The sequence below is a fragment of the Talpa europaea genome (assembly GCF_964194135.1).
Source record: "Talpa europaea genome assembly, chromosome: 3".
NCBI classification, from domain to species: domain Eukaryota; kingdom Metazoa; phylum Chordata; class Mammalia; order Eulipotyphla; family Talpidae; genus Talpa; species Talpa europaea.
The window spans coordinates 112,469,406-112,497,273 of NC_140069.1; positions in this window are offsets into that span (position 1 = coordinate 112,469,406).

A 27,868-nucleotide genomic window follows, 5' to 3' on the forward strand; every position below is an offset into this window, starting at 1 on the left:
TACAATGTAGTCAGATAGTTTCCAGATTTAGATTTGAATTCTTTGCTCATTTAATTGATAGCATGGGTTTAAATCATAAATTTATCCCTAAGATTTTCTCTTTTTTATCTTCTACCATACATATTTCTTGAACACATGGCAACATTTCACACTGATTGTGTGCATGTAGTAATGCAGACATGGCTTAGGCAGGAAATCCCTTTCTGTAAAATCAGTACATTCATGCAAAAATTTTTCCTCTTAATCTGAAAATTGTGAAGTGGAGGCTTTTCTGACTGCTATCATGTCTAGAGGACAGTCAGTTGTTAGTGGAGTTGTTGCAAAAAGAGAAGCTAAAGAGCTGTTGCGAATAGGCAGGAAGAGTAGAAATATTTAAACAGAGACATGGTGAAATCAGGAAGCTTTTTCCTCAAAGGGCAGTTGCTGCTGGAGCAACTGAGTCATCCTCCCAGTATTGTCTGTCCTAGATACAGTGAACAGGAAGTGAAAGTTCAGTGTTGCTTACTGTCAATTACTATCCACATAAACAGACACAGGAAGATCAAGTCATGTTACTTTAGCCTTATTGCCCTTGGATATTTTGATAAATATGTTAACTAGTTACTCAATATAAATATTAAACTTGTATACCCCCAAGGCCAAATTTTATATAATTTTCTTTTTGAATACCTCGCTTTTAAAAGCAGTGTCTTTTCCCACACTTTTTTTTTTTTTTTTTTTTAATTTGCCAGGCTCTGAGTCCCTTGCCTGCCCTTACCTTCTGCCTATGAGAGAAAAGTCTCTTCATCCAGGCCCCTCATAAAGGTAAACTCAGTGCCAGGGAGTAATCTCCTTGGGTCACTAATGGATATTCACACATCTGAGAATGCTGTTAAGAAGCTTCTGAAGTGGAATGCGACTCCAGCTGTAGCAATTACATACCGCTCATATTTCCTAGTGTAGACTCCAGGGAGTTCAACAACTGCCTATTAGCAAGCTGGTGATGGAGGAAGCGCTGTAAATCTCACAAGCAATGATAAAGCTGATGCTCTTGGAAGAAGTAGGAAAGAGCGGATTGCAATTAAAAAACAGAACCATGAACCTTGGCCTTTTAAAAGAACAGTACCCACAGAAAGTTAATGAAGAACGCGAGAGGATAAACGAAACTGTAAACATTTCTTCTATCTCTTTCCAGTTATCATCTTGGTTGAAAGTAGAATGAAAGAGGAAACTAAACATCAAGAATCCAAATTAGTCCATAAGATACAGCTAATTCCCAAACAAATACCATATTATTTTGAACTTCTTAGAACATTTGGTTTACATATAATTTGGCCACTCCTGTCAGGACAGAGAGGCAAAGGATTTATAAATCATATCATATAGGTACCACTAAAGAAGATAACTTAAGACTGAAAATTAGTTGTCCAAAGAGGAGTTGAACTTAATGGCAATAGAAATAAGAAAAATACACTAAATACAACACATGGAGAGTTTACCAAATGTCATAGGTTGTATATTAAGTCTCATAAGAATTCAAGAGGTGTTTTCATTTTTTATTATCATCACTGTGGTCACTTGTCAGACATGGAAACTGATGTTTAGAGAAAATAGTAATTCAATGGTAAATCCACAAACAAATGCCAAAACAAGAATGGAGACCTAGTTCTGTTTCCAAAGTTCATGTATGTTTTATATTACATGATGGTTCCTACTGTGAATCTAACTGGACTTTATTTGAGAGGATGGAGACAGGAATTTAAAGACCAAAAATTAAATTTAATTTAACTTAAAAAACAAAATTTAAATTTAAAGACCAAAACATGCTTTAAATAGCTATATTGAGATTTTTTTAGTATCAATATGATAAACTGACTTCTCATACTCTCCTATAGTTTAAACATAGTCTAATTAAAATTTCTGAATGTGAGTTAAGTTCCCTGACTATACCCCAAGTGGACAGAGTGGCTTCACTGACTAAGGGCCCTCTTTGGGATGAAGGGAAGGAATCTTGATATTTAGCCTGAGGGAAATGGAGAGGCATATATAATATGGTAAAAAACAAGGAAAAAAACAAAATAATAAAATAACATTAGACTAGATATTCCAGCTGTAACCATACAAAAGCCTCACACCATTTTGAAGTGGTAAAAAAGTACCTAGGAACTTATAAATATATTTGTAAATCATTTTTTCTAAAGTATACAATTTAATTACTTTTATAATTTAAATAGCTTATTAACTTCACTTTGTACTACATTGACAGTTAAGTAAGAAGTTTAACCTTTACAAAGTTTACAACTTATAAAGAGCATAGGAAGAAAACATGAGCACATTTTTAACATGTTGAGAAACCTACCTGCTAAAAAGTATCAATTTGTGTCCTGAAAATACTTTCAGTGCTGCTTTGCAAATGACTTACAAAAGTTTTTAACCAAAAGGATTTTGACCAAAATCTTTCACTACTTCAAAGACTGAAGTAGTGACTCTTCCTCTCTGTGTATTGGAAATTCATTTTCCACTGCCAGTAATCCATTAAGATGATTTTTGAAAATAAAGTTTACCAACCATATAGTCTTACTTTGTCTCAATGAATCATTGAAGACTGATAAACTTACCGAATAGCCTAGATTTTGTGTAAGTTAAATATATGCAGTTTCATTTCTTAATTTTAAATGAAACTTTGGAATTGAGGGGGAAAATCGTATCTGACAGTTTTCAGAGAGAACGTTTTATTAATTACACCAAAATTAGAGTTTAGATAGATTATAATGGGTTCCCTCTCATACATATATACATATATATATACATATATATATATAGAGAGAGAGAGAAATTTCAACATTATGTGATACATATGACTTTTGTCATGACTTTCCTTCAAATAAGTTATTCAATGTATATATCACATAATATTAGTTGAAATACTGTTTAAGAATGCTATCAAAGAGCCACATTAGATAACATTGATGGTAAAGACGGCAGATTCTAAGTCAGGATGTTCCAGATTGCTTGGGCTCACACCAGGATTTACATAGCCCGTTAAGTCTTTATAATTCACCTTTTTATTTCGCCTGGAAAATACAGTTTGCCAAAAGTACTTTCTTCATAGGGTTGTTTTGATGATTAAAGAATTAATCCACATAACGTGCTTACAATGAAGCCTAGTACGTACCTTAGAAGGACTCTGTAAGTGTTGTACGTTGTTCTCCATGATCCCATTTACTGTGCCCTCTCTCTTTTTGACATACACATTTCTCCTGTATAAGAATTTTTTTCTAGGATATTAATACCAGCTAGGTATAAATGTATAAACATTTCAATAACTTTACTAAAAGAGAGCATAAATAAATAGGCATGAAGGCTGCCTTCACATTGCTTAGGATTTGGTGGTTAAATGGAAAAAAATACACCTAATGAACATAATTAATTTTATGAGGATTGTAAACCAATAAATATTCAAATAAACAAATGATCACAATCTGTAATAAGTGGCATGAAGAGGTAGTAAAGATCAGATGTTAAGTCATGTAATCTTGCTTCTCAAAAGGCCACTGACTAGTCAGAAAGACTTAAAGGAAAGGGGGCCTCCCCTGGTGGCGCAGCGGTTGAGCGCTGGGTTGCCGAAGCTGCCCGCAGCCTCTGCAGCGACGGCTGAATCCCGGGCCACCAGGCCAGGGCCCCACATGGCGCGCGGACCCCTCCTGCCGCCCACTGTTCCTGCCTGCCCTGGCTCTGGTGAATTCTCTCGCGCTTCTGACTGTACCCAGTGCTTGTATAAATCAATCAATCTTTAAAAAAAAAAAAAGACTTAATGGAAAGAGATAAAGCATTTTAAAAGGCATTTTCATTAAATTAACTTAAATAATATTGGTAATGGTTTAAAAATTACACATACATACACACCACAGGGATCCAAAAAACCTTAATAAAACCTGTTTAAATATATCATACATACATGTGCGCTGAGTTGTAATATTTACACACTTAAGTTTTTCATTTATTATTAATGCCAAACATGTTGTTTCAAGTTCCTACAAAGCTTAATAATCATATTTTATTGGCTTCACAATATACCAATATTAAATCAATGGTATGTTCTTTTGTTATTGGCAAAGTTAGTTTTAATGTTTTCTAACTATAAATTATGCCCAATAAAATAGCTTCATAGATTGTCCTAATTTTGAATTCTTCTGCATAAAATTCTTCTTATTTTGGATTATTTTTCTTTGGATCAACAATGAAAAGTGAAATTATTGAGTCCACATGTATCTATAACTTATTTTTTTTGGATGCAAATTTTCTTTCAAAATTGAACTGACATTAATGTATTACCATTAGGAAAAAAATACTTAATCTTTGTGAAAAATTCAAGCTGTACAAAAACATATGAAGAAAGACAAACTCTAGTTTTTTAAGAGTCAAGGTAACTTTCGTTTACACACTGTATATGATTTATATTTATAGGATCAGTCCTTTCAGGTGTTTGTTACTACATAACAACTGTCATTAAGGAATCCATAGTCCAACATAGTCCATTGTGTTCCCTCCCCATAGGAGTAAACTTAACTAGGAGTAAACTTAAAGAATGTGAAGGATCTATGCAATAAAAGTTATATAGAACATCATTAAAAGAAAGAGAAAAAGAAACAAAAGAAGGAAAGCTATTCCATGCTCATGGACTGGAAAATCAGCTTTGATAAAATAGCCATCTTACCCAAAGCAATATATAGACTCAATGAAATCTCTATGAAGGCACTAATGGCATTCTTCAAAGAAATAAAAAACAAAACCCCATAAAAGACAGTAATTCTGACAAATAAGATAAAGAGTGATAGTATCACACTGCCAGACTTCAATCTATACTACAAACTTATAGTAATCAAAAGAGTATGACACTGGAACAAACCCAGACACATAGAACAATGGAATAGATATCAGATACCAGAAGTGAACCCACACGTCAATGGACAGTTTATCTACAATAAAGGAGAAAGGAGAGTCTGCTGGGAAAACTGGGCAACCACAGGGAAAGAATGATTAGATCACCATCTTGTACTTTACAAAAAATATAACCTAAAATGGATTAATTTTTTAATTTTTTTTAAGAGTTATTTATTTATTTATACAAGAACAGGGTACAGGCCAGATGCACGGGAGGGTGAGAGAATTCACCAGAGACAGAACGGGGAACAGAACAGGCAGACTGATGAAATACACAGCTGAGGGGAGCAGCGGGAGACTCAGGAGAGGTCTGCCGGGCTATGTGGGTCCCTCACCGGCCGGCTGGGATCAAATTGGCACTGCAGAGGCTGCAGACAGCTTCACAGCTCTGCGCTCAACTGCCTGCGCCACTAGGGGAGGCCAGAATTAAATATTTGGATGTAAAACCTGAAGCCATAAAAAAATACAAGATTGAAAGATTGAATAAACCATAGGCAAAACATTCTACAATGTTGGTTTCAGTGATATCTTTGTGAACCTTCACCAATGCAAGAGAAACAAAAGCCAATATAAATAAATGGGAACACATCAAAGTAAAGAGCTTCAGCACACTGAACAAAACTATCAATAAATCAAAGACACCTAACTGAATAGCAGAAAATATTTGCACACCATACATTTAACAAAGGACTGATATCCAAGATATAAAGAAATCATAATATTCAAGAAAAAAGAAAAGAACCCAACGAAAAAGTGGGCAGAAGAGCAAGAGCTAAATAAACAATTCTCCAAAGAAGACAAGCAGATGGTCAACAGGCACATGAGAAAATATTCTTTATCTTTTTTTTTAATCAGGGAAATGTGAATCCAAACCACAATGAAATAATACCTCAAACCTATGAGAAATGGCCCACATCAAAAAGACCGTAAGAAACAAGTATTGACAAGTGTGTAGAGAAAAAGGTAGCCTTGAACACTGCTGGTGGGAATGTATGCTGGCCAAGTGTCTATGGAAAAGAGTTTGGAGGTTCCTCAAAATATTAAAAATAGGTCTAACATATGATACAGCATTTCTATTCCCAGGTATCTACCCAAAGAATGCAAATCGCCAATTCAAAGGGATATATAAACTCCTATGGTCATTGTAGCACTGTTTACAATAGCCAAGTAATGGAAACAATTTAGTGTCCTAGGACAGAGGAGTGGATTATAAAAATGTGGTATGTGTACACAGTGGATTACTACTTAGATATAAAAAAAATAAAAAAAGATGAACTTTTGCCATTTGTGACAACATGGAAGGAACTGGAGGAAATAATGAAAAAATGGAATTCAGAAGAAAGACAAATGCTGATGAATGGTTTCACTTATATTTGGAATATGGAGAAACAAAACAAAGGGTAAGACTAAAACCAAACCAATAACAACCCCTGGAATTCTGAGGGTGGAATTCAGGTTATAAGAGTGGGAATGAGGAAAACACGTAGGGGAGAGGCACAATGGACTATAGTGGACGGCTATGGTGCTTTGTTGCTGGTGCAGTGTGTTGACATGCATCTGAGAAGGTATGATCCTAAGCCTCTGAATCACATACAGTGTTGTAAATTAATGTTACCTATATAAAAAATAATTTTAAAAATTATAATTCTTTTTACCAAATTTCCCTTCAGTGATGTACTGATTTCCATCTGCAGTGTTTGCAGTCTTCTCATAGTGCTCTTCAATCATTCTCAAATTAAATGGCTTTTAAAATTGTAATTCTGGATTACTAATGAAGTAAAATATGTTTTAACTTGTCAACTATATTTTTAAACTGTGTTTATGGTAACTTTTGTTGTGTAGTTATTTCGTTTTTATGTAAACAGATATATATCAGTCATTTTCTTTTGATGCTTGATCCAAGGTTCTTTTGCCAACTCTAGTCCTTTCCTACACTAAAGTGATAAAAATACTCTCCTAAACTTTTTTTAAATTTTATGATTTCATACTTTAAATATCAACCAGTTAATCAACCTAAAGAGAGAGAGAGAGAGAATGTGTGTGTGTGTGCAAAATATAATGGCACATGATATAACTTTTAATAATTCTTTAATGGTTTTAGATTCAAATTTCATCAGATTCAAATTTTATCAAATGTGTAATTATCACCAGAATTTCTTTTACATCTATTCATTTATGTATTTATTCTTGTTCTTTGCTATAATAAGTAGGGTTTATTTGTTTTCTTTTATTTTATTATCTGATGGGGAGAGCCACTGCATTATACTTGTAAAAATTGCCATATTTTTTTGCTTCTGTTTTTTTTTTAATACAGTATAAGCTAAGGGTCACATTTTGACTGCATTACATGCATTGCAAAGCAGAATTTTAATTGCCTAGAAATTATAACCATAATTTGGGAGAAAACTTACAATTTTACTGAACAAAATATAGCTAAATGTTCATGTGTTCTTTTTCTTTTGTGATTGAACTTTTCTTCCTTTTGGTCCTATAATAGGTTTTTAGTACTGTGGTTGAAAGCAATTAAACCACTTTAAAAAGGAATTTCAAATCAATTGAACATTTATAGGGGATATCTATAAACAAAGTAAAATAATGGTTCAGAAAGAACAGATGGCCAGAGTAGCTCTGGGGATCTAGATAGCAGCATGTAATGGACATCTCCAGTTCCCCACCATAAAACTGGAAGGCTGCTATGCAAAAGAGGAGGAAGAGATAGTGAGTAAGGAAAGATAAAAGGTAGTCCCTATGCTATGCTTATTATCATTATTATTAAAGTAAATGAATTATAATTTTGACTCAATGACTAGTTAAATGTTGCTGGTATTGAATAATGGTTTTTTTTTTTTACCTTGCTTTAACAAATTTTCTATATTTTTCAGTAATATGATTCTTTTTTTGTCAACCCAACAAGTAGGACACAACAAATGGCAATGCTGGATAACAGGGAAATAAAGCAGTGGGTTTCATTTTGAGGTACAAGCAAGTTGCTGTTTGTTTACAGTCAGTAATAGCATCAGTCATAATGCTAGCCTTCAGGGATCACACACATATTCTGGAACGACAAGGTTCCAAGCAAGAGCTTCAGCACAGGTAAGAGGCAGGTCCCCAGTCATTAGTATTGATTCATTTAAGAATAAACTAAAACATAAGTTATTAGAATATAGTTATGGGTCACTGCAGACGTGGTTTGTGTGTAGTCTCACCATTTGCTAGAGCTCCAGGTATTCCTTTAAGATGTAGGAAAGTACTGACTTTTCAGGTGATTTCCAGGAATTCCAGCTGCATAGAGAATGGAATTTCAGCCCCGAGAATTTCAGCCTGGAGAAGTTTACCTGACTTCAATCTTAGCTTATTTATAATATATAATGCAGTTGTTATCTTCAGGTAAGAATTTAGCATCATGGTCAAAGAGGATGGTCATAAAGTGTGGGTTGTGCTTAGTTGTGTATATAAAGTATTGTGAGGATAGTAACAGATGGATTTATAAATAAATTTAATTATATGAGTTTCCAGGTGTTTTACATAATAAAATGAAATGACCCAGAAATGAAAAAAAAAAGCATAGAAGGAAGAGAAAGAGGGAGGGAGAGAAAAAGGAAGATGGAAGAGAGGCATGAAAGAGGTAGGGAGGGAGGGAGTTTAAGAAAGAGACAGACAGACAGACAAATTAGATAGTACTGCCGAGATGGCCTACCCAGGAGTGACAGTGATCGAGTGATGAAAGGTATGATGAAGGATTGCTTGTCCTGGTAAGGCCAACTACTCCAATATACATGGAACCATTGACCTTGGGACCTTCAAATATTTACCAAAATGTGAGGTATATGTATTGTTATGTAGTATCTTCTGAATTTTAATCTTGACAATTGATTTTTTAACTTTGTGGGACTCAAGAAAAATAATCTGCAAGCATAGGTCACCAATCTGAAACTATTCCTCAGGATAGCAGCTTGAAAAATGCAAGTTATGACTCCCCTTTACCCTACCCTACAAAGGAAAAACATAATTTGTTTTTATTACAGAAATGTAATAAGATATACTTCAAATTTGTTCAAAGCTATCATGTGACAAATGTATTAATTTTGATCAGGATATCATTACTAAAACTAGTGAGGACAGTTTCTAGTATAACATACAGGTGACTTTCTAACAAATAGAGCTATTCTTGTATAAAAACATAAGAGAATCTTCTTGTTTAGGGCCTGTTGTACTTGACAGATAACATTTATTGAGGGATAAATAAACCATCAACCTGGGTTGAAAGGTAAGATTCAGATGTCACTCTGGGATACTGGAGGACATTCATTCATTCAATCCTTAGAGTATTTTTACTTTTAAGTGGCTTGAGATTATTATGCTTAGTAATATGAAGAATTGGATTTTTACAAATATAGTCTCCATTATTATCCTTTATTTAATGTCAATGAGGCATGTTTTACATTGATATAATTTATAATAGATACTAATTTGATGCTAATAGTAAATACTTCAATTTTATTGATATTTTATTTAGTTATGAGCTTGCTCTTTGATCTTTTAAGGATCACAATTGAGAAGCATCATGATCCTGTGACAGAAAGTACAGCATTTGCAAGCTTATATAAATGAGTTAAAATCATGAGTCATCCTTTTATTATTTATGTGATTTCATTAATTTCTATGAACCTTTAGTTTAGTCATCTACAAAATATGTGTGTGTGTTTCCAAACTAAGCTTAGCTTTCATTATAAGTTTGAATGAATTATGTGAGTTAAAGCATCTTTTTTTTCCAGTGGAGTCCTTACATATTAATAATAGTTATTTTAAATTCCCATTGTGATTATTTTTAAATCTCTACTATATCTGGTTTTGGGCCTCATTATTGCTTTGCTTCTAACAAGTATGCTTTATGTCTTTACTTATTATTTTTTGTTGAAAGACAGAGATCACTCTCAGGTAAAAAGGAACTGAGGTGAATAGGCCTGTCCTGTAACATTTTATGTTTTTCTAGGCTTTCTTTACTTTCCTAGACTTCACTTTTCAAGAATAATTTTGTTGGATACAGAATTTTAGGTTGGTGCTTTTTTTCTGTAGTTGTAGTTTCAGAGACTAAAATTTTATTTAGTGTTCATATTTTTGCTTCCCCTGTGATTTCTGGATTTCCTAGATACTTTTTAAATAGCGTTTGAGATTTGAAGTTCTTTGTCTTATACAGGAGCCCCATATCATATATTGATATGATAGATGAGAGAGACAAAAAGCAACATATAGTCCTATGACTGGGGTTCATCTTTTTTTTTTTTGGTGAGTATTATTTGATTGTTTCTCTCCCAGGTTGGATACCCTGCTCTAAACCCCAAACAAGCACATGCTGGTAAAATAGTTTCCTTGGTGTCAGGCTTGTTGAAGAGCACAGTTCTGGACTTCAAAATGGTTACTTTTTCCCTCCCCCTACTGGAAAAATGAGGTAATTTTTCTCAAATCTTCATGGTCAGAACCTGATATTGGACAACTGGAGGTAAAAGTCATGAATGTGCACCTCCTTCTATAAGAATAGGCTACCTCTGAGATTTTAACTCTCACTGTGCTCCAGTGATTCATCAATTACTGTTTAAAATCTCCCCAGTGATCATGGTTCTAGTAGCAGGGTTCTGCTCTTGTGGTCCTGCCTGAGATAAATTGTGATAATCTCTATCTACATTATCAGTCTTTTCAGTTTTCAGGATAGCAGTTAGACCTGTGATCTCAACGCTCTTATGTGTCTAAGAGGAGTTATTGATTTTCAGATTGTTTAGCATTTTTCTTGTCTGGAAGTGAGTGATGACTTCCAAGTTCATTACATATTGAATCAGAAATCAGCAGTTAACTGGTACATAATAAATATTCAACAAATATTGTATTTCTTTATATATATATACACACATATGCATGTACTTATATAATTGTTATTTTTGTTGTTGATAGTCTAAACTTTTGTAGCTTTAAAGAAAGTTATTCTATTTAGTACAGCTTTTTAAAAATGAAAATTTAGATATACTTAACAAGACATAGTTACATGCATTTTTGCCTTGCATATGTTAAAATGTGTAATTTATTTAATTTTATTTTGCCTGAAGCTTATTCCTAACATTTTTGTTTATTCATTTAACATGTTTATATCATTGTGCTTTAGAGGTATAGGGTCTACCCTTTCAGGTGTTACCCCACCACACCCACCACCAAAGCATCCACAGTCAATCCCCATAATCCATTGTGCTTCCTGCCCACTTTGTTCTTACCTCTTTCCTTCTCCCCTCCCTCTGGCATCTTTATTTCTATAGTAAGATCTAGGGTTTGTTGTTAATTTGGCTTTATCTGACCCTTTGTTTGGTTTCTCTTTGTTTTGCATTTAAGTGACAGAATCTGGTTAAAATGTGTATTTTGTTATTAAAATAATGAAGTAAAAATGCACACAGGTTCTTGTGTGGGAATTCTAATCTTCACTGTGTGGGACAGTATCTCATTGTTTAAATAGGAAGATTTTGTAGCCCAAGACACAAATTTATATTTGACAATTTCCTCCCTCCCACAATTGGAAGACTTAAAATAAAATTGATTATATTTTCTATTCACTTTTCCTGAGTTAGTGTTCTGTAATTTGTGACATCCCCTTTACCCTTCATCTTAAAGTTGCGTTTTCTAATCCTGTGGTATTTTCTAAAGCCTACATTCTCAGCTCCGAGTTAAAAGGAAAAAAAAATCCTTAAATCTCACTTGGTGAAAAGAAGCAGGTGCTGCATTCTTTGCTAAACCTATTCTTTAGGGATTGCAGAGTTTGTGTCAGATTGCAAATGCTTCATTGCTGCCCTAATCAATAAACATGACTTCTATTGATGTTTGTGTTCCAATAAAACCAGATCATAGTGCATGCACTCAAGATTACTATCATATGTCAAATATCTTTACCATGGAGTTATGTCTGGATTGATGGCTTGACTAAGCTGATAAACTAGTTTTCTTCAATATTAAACCTCTCTTCTCATTTTGCATGCATCCATTTCATTGATAGGAACCTGCCACATTTAACTATTCCATCTTACCTCCTATTATTCATTGAAATGCTATGAAGTTGTTTCCTAAATAGCCTATTTTGGCCTCTCTACTACTGGTAGGGTGAAAATATGTCCTCTCTTTAAATTCTATTCACATAGTAACAAATAAATCATTGTTGTCCTTATTTTGGGGCTGTCAGTATTGTTTAAAGAATGTAGTAGGTAGATAGGTTGTGCTAATCCAATGTACCTTTTTTGGTGGAAAATCTCCTGAGGCATCTGTTCATAGAGTAAAAAATGATTTTAAGATTTTGATTCTGATTTTTTCTCAGTCAGCAATATTAATTTAACTAAAGGGGTTACAAGAAAAAATGAAGAAAAAATTCAGTGTTTGGTAGACATTTGAAAAAGAAACTGATTATTTTCTTGTTATATATTATACCAATGTATGAGATAAATTGTGAAAATATCCATATATTCAATAGGAATATATATATATATAATTGGGTAGCTCATTACTAGATTTGTAAGAGTAAAAATACAAATGAATATGATTTTGCATATATACGCCATATATGTGTGTATCAGTGTAAAAAATACATATTTAGTGTTACAAACATATACTAAATGTAATCATTTTATATTTTGAATAAAAAATGGTGTTACAAAAAAGATTATTGGTAAGTAAAGAGATAATGATTTGGTTCAATAAATATTTAAAAAAAAAGCTATCTGAGTTTTCAAAATATGAAAATGTCTTAGTAGAAAACTAAGAATGTAGCTACCTACATAAATGCTTACAAAAATTGACTTTTAAGACCCTATATCAGACAGAAATAAATAACTCATTTTTTTTTCATAAAAATGAATTATGCCATGAGAATGGACTATTTGAAATGAGATTATTCTTTTTAGTTTGGAGCAGAGAGAAGAATAAATTATAGAAAAAAGAGACCAAAGAGAGAAGCAGGAGAAGGGAGAGAAGGAAACAGAAGAAAACCAACTAAGTCATAAGGAAAGGAAAAAATTCTGACAGTGTTTTGGAATTTATTTAACGAACACCCACATTTTGTTTAAATTATCCATTGTTTTCCTACTACTTGTTTTTAGTTGGACAATAATTTTCATCTGGGCCACCACTGTCACCTCATTCCTGTGGCAGGTCAAGGAGAGACTTAGAGGCTGAGAGGAAGAAAGTTATGATTTAACAGGGCCAGGCTTAGGGTTCTAGAGCAACTGTATAAAGCAAAAATAATCCATATGCAAGGGGGGTCACAACTCCCCTTGTGTCTTTTTTTTTTAAATGTATCCTAACAAATTTTACCAACTAAAGACATGCATTTTTTTTTTTGCTTTCATAATTTTCAATTAAGAACTTTTTAGAGATCAAGTTAGAATTCACGAGATATACAGTCTAGAATGAAGTTTGTTTGGATAGGATAAGACATGTTCCCCAATTATGGAATCAAGGTGATATTTAATCTAATAACAAAACATAACATTTTCCATAAAAGGGTTAGATGTGAATTGATAGACATTATAGACTTATATAAAGTCAAAATACCAGCAAAAGGATCCAAACTGGTTATTTTGCACCTTGTAGCTATGACTCTCATCCACTTTTTGAAATAGTTATTTCATTTGCAATTATGTGTGTCAGAATATTGTACATCTAAGCAAATTTAAAAAAAGAAAATTGGCATTACTTCAATGCTTACAAATTTCATTGACTCAAACAACAATTTCATAAATAGTGTTGTTATCACTGATTTGTTGTGGGTGAACTTATGAAAGTGACTGCTAGTATAGCTAGATTCCTATCCTATATTGTGCATGTTTTAATTTTCATTGTACAGAATAAGAAAAACTACATGAGAAATAAAATGTGTTAGGTTATTTGCTTTTTATTCTATATAAACACCTAAAGAAAAGGTAAGCATACAAAGAAGTTTCTGAAAGAATTATTATTATTTGAGGGAGTACAGATTAGCCCAATATCTAATAAATTCTTTTAAATAGATTGTTCCATGGCCACAGACATCGGTCACTTTATCAGACAATTACCTGACTGTCCAACAAAACCACCTTCTTAAACATTCCAATATGTTGTTAAGAAAAAGATATGAAGTGTGATGTTAAGTATTAAAATACTTAAAAGCATGCCTGCACTTCTTTGGTGAATGGATGTGCCATTAATGAAGGTATATAAACTTCAGAAAATAAGAGCAGAGTGTGTAAGGAGAGATTTACTTCAAGTGAAATCCTCTGCCCTCAAAGGGTTAAATGTTAACAAAGTTAAAAAGCAGAAATCAGGCTCCTATTAGTCTTGAACACTAATCTTGTTGACGGCTGAAGTGTTTCCTTATTTTATCCATATTTATTATATTGAAGGTGGGTTATATGGTGGTGACTAATGACCAAACATCTGGACCTAGTGACCCTTAAAATCCTCCAGCCATTGCTGTTCACAATTAAATACCACATGAACTAAAATGATATTTTGGCTTGACCAGGACAAATTAACATGGCAAAGACTAAAGAAATGGTCTTGCCATTCTTATTGCAGAAATCAAAGCCTATAGAAATTTTAAAATAAAAATAAACTATATATTTTTTATGACTTGCATGGGTCATCATCATGGAACTAAGACAAGTAAAATGGATATTTCCAGAAGAATATGAGTATTTGGGTGACTGATCATTGTAGGCATGAAGAACATTTATTTCAGAAGTTTTACCTCCCAGAATTTTGATTGAGCTGTGGAAAATGGGATTACTTTAGGTTAAATAATTGGCAAACCTCATTTCCAGAGTAATCAGTTTTATCTGAAGATAGATAGTTAAAGAGAAGAGAAGCCAAATGTCAAAATCATTGTAAGAATTTTTCATTGAAGATGAATGTTTGTCTTCTTGCAGGTAGAAACACAGGACAGGCAGCATAAAATAACAGCCAACAACAATAAAGATGGACTTGACAGATAGAAACACAAAAGAGAAAGTGAGTTATGCAAGAATCTCTGAGGTTGTGTAAGTGGCCAAGGGAAGAGCCTCAAAGAAAGCTCTGTTTGAACTCTAGAAAGTTTGTCTATTTTTCATTCCTCTGGCTAAGAAAGGAGGTGAACTGCTGCTGGAGAGAGATTTGCAAGTTATGGAATTCAATTCCCTGATTGAGTCCATGAGAGATGAAGCCTTTGTGATTTAACTTTGATATTAAATTGATAAGTATCTCCTTTTGGATTAGGAGAGACCTTTAGATAGGTGGTATAAAACCTTAAAAAACTCAGATGAATTTCAATAATGTTTTTCTACTTCTTTGAATAACGCCATTGGAATCTGGATAGGGATTGCACTGAGTCTTTATATTGTTTTTGGTAGGATGACAATTTTAACAATGTTAATTTCTCCAATCCATGAGCAGGGAGCATATTTCCTTGGTCTCTCTCTCTCTCTCTCTGTGTGTGTGTGTTCTCTATAAAAAATATGGTGCTGGAACAACAACAAAAATGGTCACAGATTTTTTAATAGAATTGAAGAGTCCAAAAGTAAACCTGCACATCAATGGACAGGTAATCTATGACAAAATGATGTTGGGAAAACTGGACAGGGGAAAAAAAAACAAAACTGAAACTAGATTGCCATTTTACATCTTCCACAAAAGCTAACTCAAAATGTATTAAAAACTTGGATGTAAGACCTGAAACCATAAAATACAATGAAGAAAACTTATATGTAAAACACCCCAGGATTTTGGTTTTCATGATGTCTTTCTGGATTTGTCTACAAAGACAAGGGAAGTGAAAGTCAACACAAATAAATAAGACTACATCAAACTAAAAAGTTACTTCACAGAAAGAGTCTATTAATATAACAAAAATACCCAATTGAGTGGAATAATATATTTGCACATCATACATCTGAAAAAGTGACAAATGTGCAAAATCTATAAAGAACTCAAGCAACTCATCAAAAAGAAAACAAAGAACCCAATAAAAAATGGTCAGAAGAGTTAAATGGACACTTCCCCAAAGAAGACAGACAGATGACCAATAGGCACATGAAAAAATACTCATCGTCACACCACCAGGCAAATGCAATTCAAAACTGCAAAGAAATACTATTTCACACCTGTGAGAATGACCCACATCAAAAAGACTAGAAACAAGAAGTTTTGGTGAGGATGTGGAGAAAAAGACACCCTCATACACTGTTGGCAGAAATGTAGACTGTATCCTACCATATGACCCAGCCATTCTACTCTCAGGTATCTAATTGAAGAATGCAAAATATTAATCTAAGGGATATATACACTCCTATGTTCATTGCAACATTATTTATAATAGCCAAGTTATGGAAGCAACCTAAGTGCCCAAGGACAGAGAAGTTGATAAGAAAAAGGTGATATACATACACAATGGAATAATGCTTAGCTAATATATATATATATAAAGATGGACTCTTACCATTAGTGACAATATGAATGGAATTAGAGGGGAGAATGCTAAACAAAATAAGTCAGATGGAGAAAGACAAATACCAGATGGTTTCACTTACATGTGTAATATGGTGAAACAAAACAAGGGGTCAGACAAAGTCAAACTAACAACCCCTAGAAATCTGGCTGTGGTATTGAGGCTATAAGATGGAGGTTGGGGAGAGGATATATGAATAGGGTAGGGGGCATAATGGATTATGGTGGGGGTCTGTGGTGGTCTTGGTGGTGGGTGTGGTGTGGATCTGAATAGGTGTGATCCTATGCATTTGATTCACATACAGTGTTGCTTACCAATAGTACCTCAAAAAAATTAAATGCCAGGGGCAAAAAAAAGATCAGAAATTGAATCCACCAATCATGTCAGCACATAGCCTTCACTGATGAACCCAGTTTTTTGTCTAAAATCATTAAAAAAAAATACAGATAGAACATACCCAGCAATAATCAGCTCTCAGAGCTCATGATAGTCTGAGGTGAACAACAAAATGTTTCAGATAGAACCGTGTGAATTCATATAATCTATATGTCAGGAAAAATATTCACTTAACTATTAGATATGAGGAAAATGGAAAGAAAATCCCTCACCACTAGAAAAAAATAACCACAATTTTAAGAACCAAAAATGCACTGAGGCTCAAATCCTCTTTTTACAGATTTCACACATGATACTAAAAAAAGATGTCCTTAAAAAATACTTTCAAATCCAGAAGAAATGCCAAAAATGTTGAGACCAATGAAACAAACAAAAACTAAATCAAGAAGGAGATAATGAAACAGCAGAATAATAACCAAGGAGACAAATTAAGAATCAAAACCGTATCATTAAAGATTTATCAAATAAGTGACTATAGGAAAGAATAAAATATGCATATCTAAAATATAAAATAATGACATAGAAAATACATTTTTAAAGTAAAGAAAGGATATTTTTATATAGGTATAGAATTAAAACCAAAATTATAGAAAATTAATGCTCCCCAGTTAGAGAATAAATTATTATGCAGCAAATAACAATCAAATATATGACAAAAATAGCAGATTCTCAAGGGGAAATCCATAGAAATTCAATACAAATAAGAGAGCAACTCAAGAAATATTATATCCCAAGAAAAATCAAATAAATAAAAAGACAGACATATAAAATAATTAATAACTTTGACCAAAATATATGTTTGAAAAGATATTATGACATGGAGTAAAATTTTTCATGTCGTGTTACATTTCCAAAAAAACAGTATATTTTTGATAACACATTCTGAAACATGGAACATAATAAATAGCACCAGTAATATAAAAAAGTACATATATATATTCATATACATTTGTGGGTATACGTACATGTATACAAATATATTTAATATTCAGAACAGAAAATTTCCAAAATGAAACAACTACATATATAAAATATATGAGCTATAACTAAACTTGGGCACAGAAGGAAAAAAATTATTCTTACACATTAGCTATTTAATTTTATTTAAAAAAGAACAGATTAAATATTTAATAGAACAAGATAGAAACAGGCTACAAAATAAACCTAAGAAAGAATAATGAAGGGTACAGCGTTCAAAGCAGAATAAATGAATCAAAAAATGCAAAAGATAAAAATAAAATGAAATAATATGAAACAAAGAAATAAAATGAGAAAATGGAATTACACCAATATAGAAAACAAAGTGTAAAATAATATGGATACAGAGGTAATTAAAACAAGCATTAGCACGTAATTTGTAACAGGACAGGTAACTGAATGCAAAAAGCTAGAAGAAATAGAGTTCTATAATAAAAAACTAAATAACTGGAAAAATAAAATAACAACAACAACAACAAAAAAAAAAAAACTCTAAGAAAGAGGGATATCAAACCATTAACCATGGGAAAAAAGGGCCATATAATCATGAGTTAATTGTCCCAAAGTGTCAGACTTTCACTATTTCCCTCATAACTTTTCTTTTTCAATCCTAGATGGGGCAGTGCTGATCTTCAGTATTTCCCATAACACACAGATAATAAGTCCGTATAACTTTGACTGTATTTCATACACAGAGGTAGATTTAAAGATTGTTTTTAGAGAAAATTGATGGATTATAGTCTCATACAATTTCTCATGTTGTCCAGTAGCAGTTTTCAAATAAAATCACTTCTACAGTGTAACTTAAGGTGGTCTGCGCTAGCTCATGAGAGTAAGATACAATAGTAATTCAGGGGCTCTAATTATTTTTCGTGGCTCATGTCATTTCTTCCGAACACAAATTCATTCAAATTTGAGTGTAAAGGAAAATGAAGACAGTGAGGTGCTCCTTTTTCTAGTAGTTTGTATTTGAAGATTATATACACATTTTATCACTTTATGTGACTATTCAAACCTGGTAATTATTGCATCAAGTCCAAAAGTCAAGGGCACATCAACAAATATTTGTTTAAAATGTATCCCTCCTTGCCTAAATAGTTAAAACCTACAGGAAACCAAATGGACAATATTTAAAAACAATGTATCCTCAAAAGGTAATTTATAGAGACTATAAGGAACACAGCAATTAAGATTAGAGAAATATCAAGTTTTCAAAAGGGGTAAATATCTTTATTAAACAAAAAGGTTGTAATTCCAAAATCTAAAGTGTGTCCCCCAAGTAACTTTATTTTGATTAGGGTGGATCACACATGCAGAACAGCACTGTGGTAGGAACGGCAAAAATTGTCCTTGGGAAATAATTTCTAATTTTTGAAATGTGGTTATATTTTCTCAATAAATGAGTTAAGCAGACACCATTTGTTGATAAGCATCATATGGGAGAAAGGAGTGGTTTGCTGTAGTCAGAAAGTAAATCAATCATAGGTTTAAAATAGAATCCACATGTGCAGACTTGCAGAGCTGGTTGAGCCACCGGCCAACACTCTCTCATCACACTATATTAGCTCCATTCCTGTCCAGGGGAGGGTTGTTAATGGTGAGTCTGATTAGACCGTGAAACCCAATCCCAAAAGAGCTGACAGAGACGCCAGCTCATGTGCCATTTAAAATAACTCTAGGACCTGGAGGATATCATTTGGTGTTAAGATGTAAATAAAGGGCTTGCTTATCCTGAGGTATTTACTAAATCCACCCAACCTGAGCAAATTGCTTTAAGGACTTTTTGAGGAATCATAGCCTACTATGATCCTGTACCATACGGTACAGTAATTTGAAAATAATTTTACTTGGGGCATTTTCATTTTGGAAAAGAGCATTAAATTGTTAGTATACTGCAACTTTAGCAAAAATAAAATATATATATATAATATATATTATGTACCCAGGCTATACTTCATTTATTTTTACTGATTCATTCATTTTTCTTTAATAAACAGGACTCATTTTGTTCCTAGTCCTGCCATAGGACAGAAGAAGCAATTTCTACAGCACAGTGTAACAACAGAGACAGACTTGAGGTCTTCATGCAAACTTTTGCAAATGAAAACTCAACATAAATTATTGGAACACCCATTTGCAAGCATTGCTAAATATTTAGGGATCTAAATGGTTTCAACGAAAGTTAAATTAAGGTTCTCAAATAGCATTTTAGGGTTTATGCTCTTCCTCTTGACTTCTTGCTTATTCTTTACATTTTAACATATTCACTTTCAGGCATGCTTCCAATAAAAAGGAGGCAAATATGACCGGCAAATTTACATGATGCTTTCCAATTGTGATCTCTAGAAATGAGACCTTCTTTCTTTCTTTCTTTTTTTTTTTTCCGAGTGTCCACATAAATGGAATCTCATTTCCACCACCGAGGTCATTTGTGCTTCCAAATTCTTGTGGCCAAAATAACATAATATCATGTTTGGCTTTGATTTGGGTTGTGTGTCTATTCTACAAACAGGTCAATTCTGCCTGAATTATAGAGACTAAAGTGGGAAGAGCTATTTCCCAAAAGCTTAGCTAGGAAGATAAAATGTGATATCCATTATAGATATATTTGAAGATATAATTATGTAACATACGTAATATTTTAGGGATAAGCTTAATCAGAACACAAAGGAAGTGATGTCTAGTATTCTAGATGGGTAGGAAAAGTCAAGGGTAGGTTAAGAGAGTAGGTAAATTTTGGCCTTAGTTTTTAAATATAAAGGTATTTAAATTTTGAACCAAAAAATAGTAAGACATGGTAGCAAGCAGACAGATGTTGAGTAAAAGTATGGTGACATTAAAAAGCCTGGGAAGGGCCTCCCTGGTGGCACAAGGGGTAAGAATCAACCTATGAAGCTGTCGGCAGCCTCTGCAGCATGAGTTCGATCCCCAGTCAGCGGCGGAGCAACCCACATGGCGCAGCAGACCTCTCCTGACTTGCCCACTGCTCCCCTCAGCAGTGGATTTCAGTACCTCTGCCTGTTCTGTTCCCCACTCTGTCTCTGGTGAATCCTCTCACCCCCCACACCTCTGGCCTGTACCCCAGTTCTTGTATGCATAAATAAATAAACCTTTTAAAAAAGAAAAAGCCTGGGAAGATATTTGCTTTGAACTCATCATTCCAGTGATAACTTTAATCCTCAATCAAACTTATCACTATGTAATTGGGTCGAGTTTATAGCAGCTATTACATAAGTTTGTTGAGTGACATAAAGTTCAAAAGTTTTCATCAAATTCAGTGTGAAATTAGGGAAACAACAGAATGAACATTAATTTTCCCTCTGGGCATTTATCAAGTATAATGATGTCTTTTGCAAAATTTAAGGAAGTTGACTGCATATAATGAGGTTTATTTACCTCCATTGCTGGACAGGTTGATAAGTGGAAATGTTGATAGCATAAACTAATCTCTTAGTTGTATCTTCACTATCTAACAAGGCATTGAAGTGCAACTCTTTTAAAGTAAACAACCATTTTAGATAACACAGAATGCTCATGAAATCTAGAGGCTGTTTCCTGGCACCAGACATCTAATTCTTTTTCCTACTGAGTTAATTTATAACCCAATTAGAGTTTTGCCCAATTTTCTGAAATTTTTGGACCACAGTCTATTTTCTTCCCATCATCCCCTCAACTTTTTCTGATTTTCTGTCTCAAATTCCCTTGTTCATGACAGGGTCTTTAGGAGAAATATCCTTGCAATAAAGGAAAACCTAGGCAATGTTCTCTACAAACAGATAGCAGTGACTTGGATGAGATTTTCAGTTTCATGTTTCCAAATGTAGCATTAAAAAAGCTGAATACATATTGCTGTTGCTTACATCACCTTTCTCTTAGCAAAGACACCCTTAAATTTTACCACCACGGGTGAGGAAAAGAAGTAAAGGAAAATGAAGAGGAATAGGGGAATATCCTGAGCTTCTGCATTTCATTAAAAAATGTGTGTGCCTTTGTTTGTGTTTATGTGTGTGTGTGTGTTTATAAGAAACCTATGGTGAATTAACTCATTTCATTCAATAATTACCAGTTACTTCAATTCTATCGTATTTATATATATTCCTCTAATAAAAAGTTATCATGTGTGAAAATTTAATCTCCAAATCTCCTGCAATATTACCATTGTTAATATTTTGACCATTGCATCAGCAAATAGCTATTCTTTTTGTGCAAATGATAACACTATATCTACTGTTTCATAAATTCAAAAATTTAACATTTATAGGTAATGTCACATATCAATAAACAATTTCACATTATCTTAAACATAAAAATTTTCTTCTGCTATTAGATATTTTCCAAAATTAAGCTGAAATTAAATTGCACTTGTTAAGGCAACTGAAATATTTTCTCACTGAACCTATGACTACATGGACTAAATAAATAACTTAATTAAATATATCCCTATATCTTTTGTTTAGAGCAGGAAAATGCATTGTTGAATAATCATTTATCTCAAGTCTCTAGGCTGCCAATATGTGAGGAAAAGGAGAAAGAGCAAGAAGAAACCTAGGATTGGAATTCACAGTGTCATTTTTGAGATGAAGTAAAAAAACAGTGTATAAGTCAATATATTTACTAGTTATGGCAGTGGGATTTTTTATAATTTTATATATTTTGACATCATTCTTCATCTTTGTACAATGTATGCATTTTCATCTTGGTTATAGTCCCTGAGTAAGTCCCACTACCTATTCACCCATGTACCATCACTATAGTCCCTTATGCTCTTCCCTCGCTTGTTTTGATCCTACTCCCTTCTCCTCCCCCCTGCAGAATGGCTCTGGTTTATAGTTGCCTCTTGATTTTGAGTTTTACTTCATTATAATTACTTTTTTTTCCCTGATTCCTTATTTGGATCCTGTACATTCTTTCTTACGTGAAACCATCTGATATTTTTCTTTTTCTTTCTGACTTATTTCACTGAGCATGAGCCTTTCCAGCTCCATCCATGTTGCTGTGAATGGCATGAGTTTATCTTTTTTGATTGGCACTGGAATTTAATTTTGATTTTTAAATTCACTATTCTTGTTCTCTTTTGTCCAACACAGTTATCTTTGCTGAAATTAATTCTCTTTATCAATAAAATAGGTGATCCATAAATATAAATATTATCTGAGAAATTTGCCTTTGAGGAGATCCCAGCTTATAACAAAATCAAGTGAAAGCAACTACGTAGATACAAACAGATGTTGGTTAGAAAAATAGTCACATAGTTATAGCTAATTTAAAGTGGAACTTCACTGCCAGTGCTCCTACCCTCATTGACCGGGGGGGTATGAGTTAAGGAAGTAACTATTTAGTCAGGAGTCTGGTATATGTTTGATGGAGATGAACACTTTTCATTGTCCTAGAGTGACTCTAGTACACACTGGATGATTCCTCAGTCACCGGCAAATGTACGCTGGTGTCAGCAGAATTGTCTGAAGTTCTTTTAAAATATACTTTCCATGCCTCATTTGTAATCTCTAGAATGTGACTGGATAATCCACATTTTTAGTGGGCTCCAAATTTATCTTGGTATATATTCTAGCTAACATGACATGGGTGCCTCTCTCTGCTCTGATTTTGTTCTTACCATCTTGAATTATGGTTAGGGTTCCCACACCAATCTCCTGAAGAAAGAAAATGAGCTAGTCCTTGGGCATTAATTTCAGATTCTAGTACATTTCTTGTTATAAGTTGTTAATTGTCATGTTGGCTTTTCCAGAGTTTACTGTGAGCTAGGTAATACATATACTTGCTATAGATGACTCCAGATGTTGATCAAATGAAGTCTCAATACTTAGTGATGAAGACCAGCTAACTCCTTCAGGGAACTGGCTGATTGTGAAGCCTTTTAGAAAGCCGCAGAGCTGGCAGAACTCCACCTCATCATAGCTGCCTTCTTCTCAAACATCAATGTGCTGGCCATGGTGACTACAGGTTCTGTGTTTATATGTACACATCACACCTTCAGTTACTATTAAGCTGACCACTCATTCAGTAACTGACTTCCTTTTCTTTTCAGAAAAGAAAACTCTTGGATGGATATTAAAGAATTGGCTGCTTTCTCTTTATCTTTAAAGAAATCCTTGTGTGTACCCGAGGAGTCAGCTGAGAAGTGAAACTTCATTTCACAGAGTTAGCTTTATGACAAACAGGTCTTGGTGACCTGGTCAGAGTCTTCAATGTGTATCATCTTAGGAGAAAAAAAGAGGAATTCTTCTTCTCAGTTATTTTTTTTTTTTAAACAAAGGACTCAAGACCATTAAATAATACTTAAAAATAATTCTGCTGCCTCAGCAAGCAATCCCTGTGTTGTCAGCGCAAGGCGTTGGTGGACCGAACACATGATTGTATAGACTGATGGGTTAAGTTCAGTCTTGCACTGGCCATTGTAAGCAAGTCTCTTGGTATATTTTCACTGCTGAATCACTCAGAAACTAGGTTAATCTTGAGGACAGGATCACTCACTTTTCATCTGGAAAGAATCATTGCTCTCGTGTTTAAAATCATACTCTTTTTGGCATGACAAGACCAACTCCAAAAAGTATCAAAATGTAGGGGCTATACAATACAGTTGTAAATATATTTTTGTCATAAACTCTTGCTAAGTTCCCTAAATTAACTTTGGTATTTCTGGTGTGACAGCATATGAAGCTACACTTCCCCCATCCAGTGCTTATTTCTGAAGGGTCAAGACTCAGTCTTGTGCTGTCTCATTCTTATTATAGATGAAACTATTTTTAAAAAGTCTAACTAGGCCTCATTTAGGAGCATGTAAGGTGCCTACCGGCAGGCTGCCAACAATCCCAGAGTAACACAGCAAAGAAATATTCAAGCTGGGCTTCTAAAATTTCTTTTCCTTTTAAAACTTGCTCTAATGTTCAGTTTAATATGTTTTGGGAAGTGTCCCAAACGGATGATTTTCCCTTGGATCTGCACTCTCCCATGCGAGACCTGAGTGGAGGTTGCTATAAACCAGCTGATAGGAAGCAGAGACAATGTCTCTTCCTCATTCTCCAATCAAGGGTACAGAGCTAACCCTGTCCCTACTTCAGTTTTGAGGGCCTGAAGTTTGGGTAAGGGTAGAGTAAGATACTTCAGATTCAAAGAGAATACTAATATAACATTATCATTTTTATATTAATGTGCACCCATTTTATATCAATAAACTATGGTTTAGTTAGAAGAAAATAAATAGGAACTTTTCTGAACAGTGCCATTGCATCTTTCAGCCCTGAAGGGAACAGTGAACAGTGGGGTGTGTCCCTGTGTAGCCGTGTATTGTGTGTGCACATGCTAATGAGTTTAAACTCATGTTTCCAAGTCAATACCAAGCATAGTTGGGATGATTAACAGATTTGCTAGGTTATATATTCACATGGGCTACCTAGTTGATTGTTCCTACAACCTAGTGGGCAAACCATTATTAGTTCTATGTCACATATAAAGCAAAGTGAAAAGCAGTGACTTACCCTGTGTGTTGAGCTGATACTTGACTGTCTTACTCCAGTGTTTATGTGCTTTCTATATTATCTGTAAAGATGGTAAAAATCTGAAGATCAATTCTCTAAAATCAATAAATATTTTATAAAGGGAATTCTATGTGTCAAACTCTGGGAAACAGGAAATCTGATCCTTTCACTTCAATGTTCTGGGTGCCAGAGAATATAGCTGGATGCTTGTGAACAATCTATACAGAATATTGATGGTAAAAATCACAAAACAAAACCCAATTTTGTTACGCTCAGAATGTGATTGAGTAGATAAAACTGGTATTACCAATTTCTCATATGAATAAACATACAGTTACACATCTTACTGATTAAATGTGGAAATGCTTATAGGAGAAGTATAAGTTTAGCTAAATTGAGGCAACATTTCTTAAAACGACCATTATACATGCAGGCAAACCTTGAGACTTCAGGTTCAGTTCTTATTATTTGGGTGTTCAGTAGAGTAGAACTTTTAATTTCCTTCAGGAACTTTTCCTTTACATTCACAGTTTGGTTAATTGTTTAGCCCAAGAGGTTAAGCTGTCAGCTTAACTCAGGTTTTGACATGCCTTCCTCACTAAGCATAATCATTTATAGTTTTTGCCTTAAAGTGAGAGACTTCTGGCTCTCCCTTTGAAACTTGAAAATTTAGAGGGCATCACAGGATTATTAGTTGGCCTAATGTCAATGTTTTTTTCCATATGAATAGGCAGGTAGAGGAGAGGGAGAGAGACAAGGAAAGTCTGGTTGGTAGAACAGTCAGGCACAAAATATTTATTGAGTAAGTTTGCAGTCTTAAACGAACTGGTTTGTACCACCCTAAAACAATTTCAATAGCAACATTAAAGATCACTGATTATAGATCACCATAACATATGTAGTAATGAAAACATTTGGAATGTTGCAAGAATTACCAAAATGTGACACAGAGATATGCAGTGGGCACATTCTGTTGGGAAAAAATGGCACCAAAAGACATTCTCCATGCAGGGTTGCCACAGGCCTTCAATTTATAAAACCGCAATGTAGCAACATAGCAAAGTGCAGTAAAACAACATATACCTAGATATCCAATCTACTAGCAAAGTCATCCACTTTGCAATCACTTGGTTATCTTACTAAAAGAGGGTAGAAGATAAAAAATTGAAAACTACAGCTAACCATAATAGTCACCAAATGCTCTAAGTATATTACCTAATTTAAACACCACAAGGGCTCACTAATATCAAAATAATCATTCCAAGTTTACACTGAGCAAACTGGATTTCAGAGATGACACACAGTTAAAAAGACTGAAACTAGCATGATTTTCCCAAGACGACTAAGGCAGAGTTGAGACAAGAACATATTTTAAAAATTTTTGTTCACTACTTTCTTCCCTACAGAAATGTAGAAAAGATCTAAACTATTTAATTAAATATCAAGAAATCAGAAAACATTGGTGACTGGATCTAATTTAGAAATTAAAAATATATAATAAACAGATTATGAACAGAAAAATGTAAAGTAAATATCTCAAGGCTTAAGTGATGATAATTATTTGAAAATGTATCCTACATAGTGAAAAGAGAGGAAATGGACAATAAATTCTTTACATTTTCAGTGACATAATTTCTTAATTTGTATTTATTTATTTATGTTTACATCGTTGTTAATTTTTGTACAATATTTGATTTCTCATCTCAGGTTGTCCCCATAAAATTACCATCACCAAGAAACCCGTGAACAAACCATCACCATAGACTTTTGTGCTCTTCCTCCTGTTTTGATCCCATTCCATGCACCCCATGAATGTTTCAAATTTATAATATGAATGTTTCCAATTTATAGTGTATATATATATACACACATACATATATATGTGTGTGCATATATATATGTGTATATATATATACATGTACCATATATATATATATATATATATATATATATATATAAATACACGTACCATATCTTCTTGATCCAGTCATCTGTTGGGGACACTTAGGTTGTTTCCATATTTTAGCTATTGTAAATAATGCCACAATGAACATAGGAGAGCAAGTGTCTTTTTGAAGTAATGTTTTTGTGTTCTCTGGGTAAATTCCTAGGAGTGGAATTACTAGGTTATATGGTAGATCCATTTTTAGTAATTTGAGGGCCCTCCACAAGGCTTTCCATAGTGGTTAGACCAGTTTGCTTCCCTACCTCCATGTCCACGCCAACATTTGTTGTTAGTTTTTTTTAATGAGGGCCATTCTTACTGGTGTTAGGTGATATCTTATTGTTATCTTATTGTTTATCTTATTGTTATCTTATTGATATCTTATTGCATTTCCCTGATTATAAGCAATAGTGAGCATTTTTTCAAGTGGCTGTTGGCCATCTGTATTTCCTCTTTGGAGAAGTGTCTTCTTAGCAATTCTGCCCACTTTTTGACTGGATTCTTTATTTTGTTTTTCTTGAGTTGTGTAAACTCTTTGTAGATCTTTGAAATCAGTCCCTTATCAGTCTTGCAGAGTGAAAGTATTTTCTCCCAGTCTGTAGGGTGTCTCTTTGCCTTGGTTACTGTCTCTTTCATTGTACAGAAGCT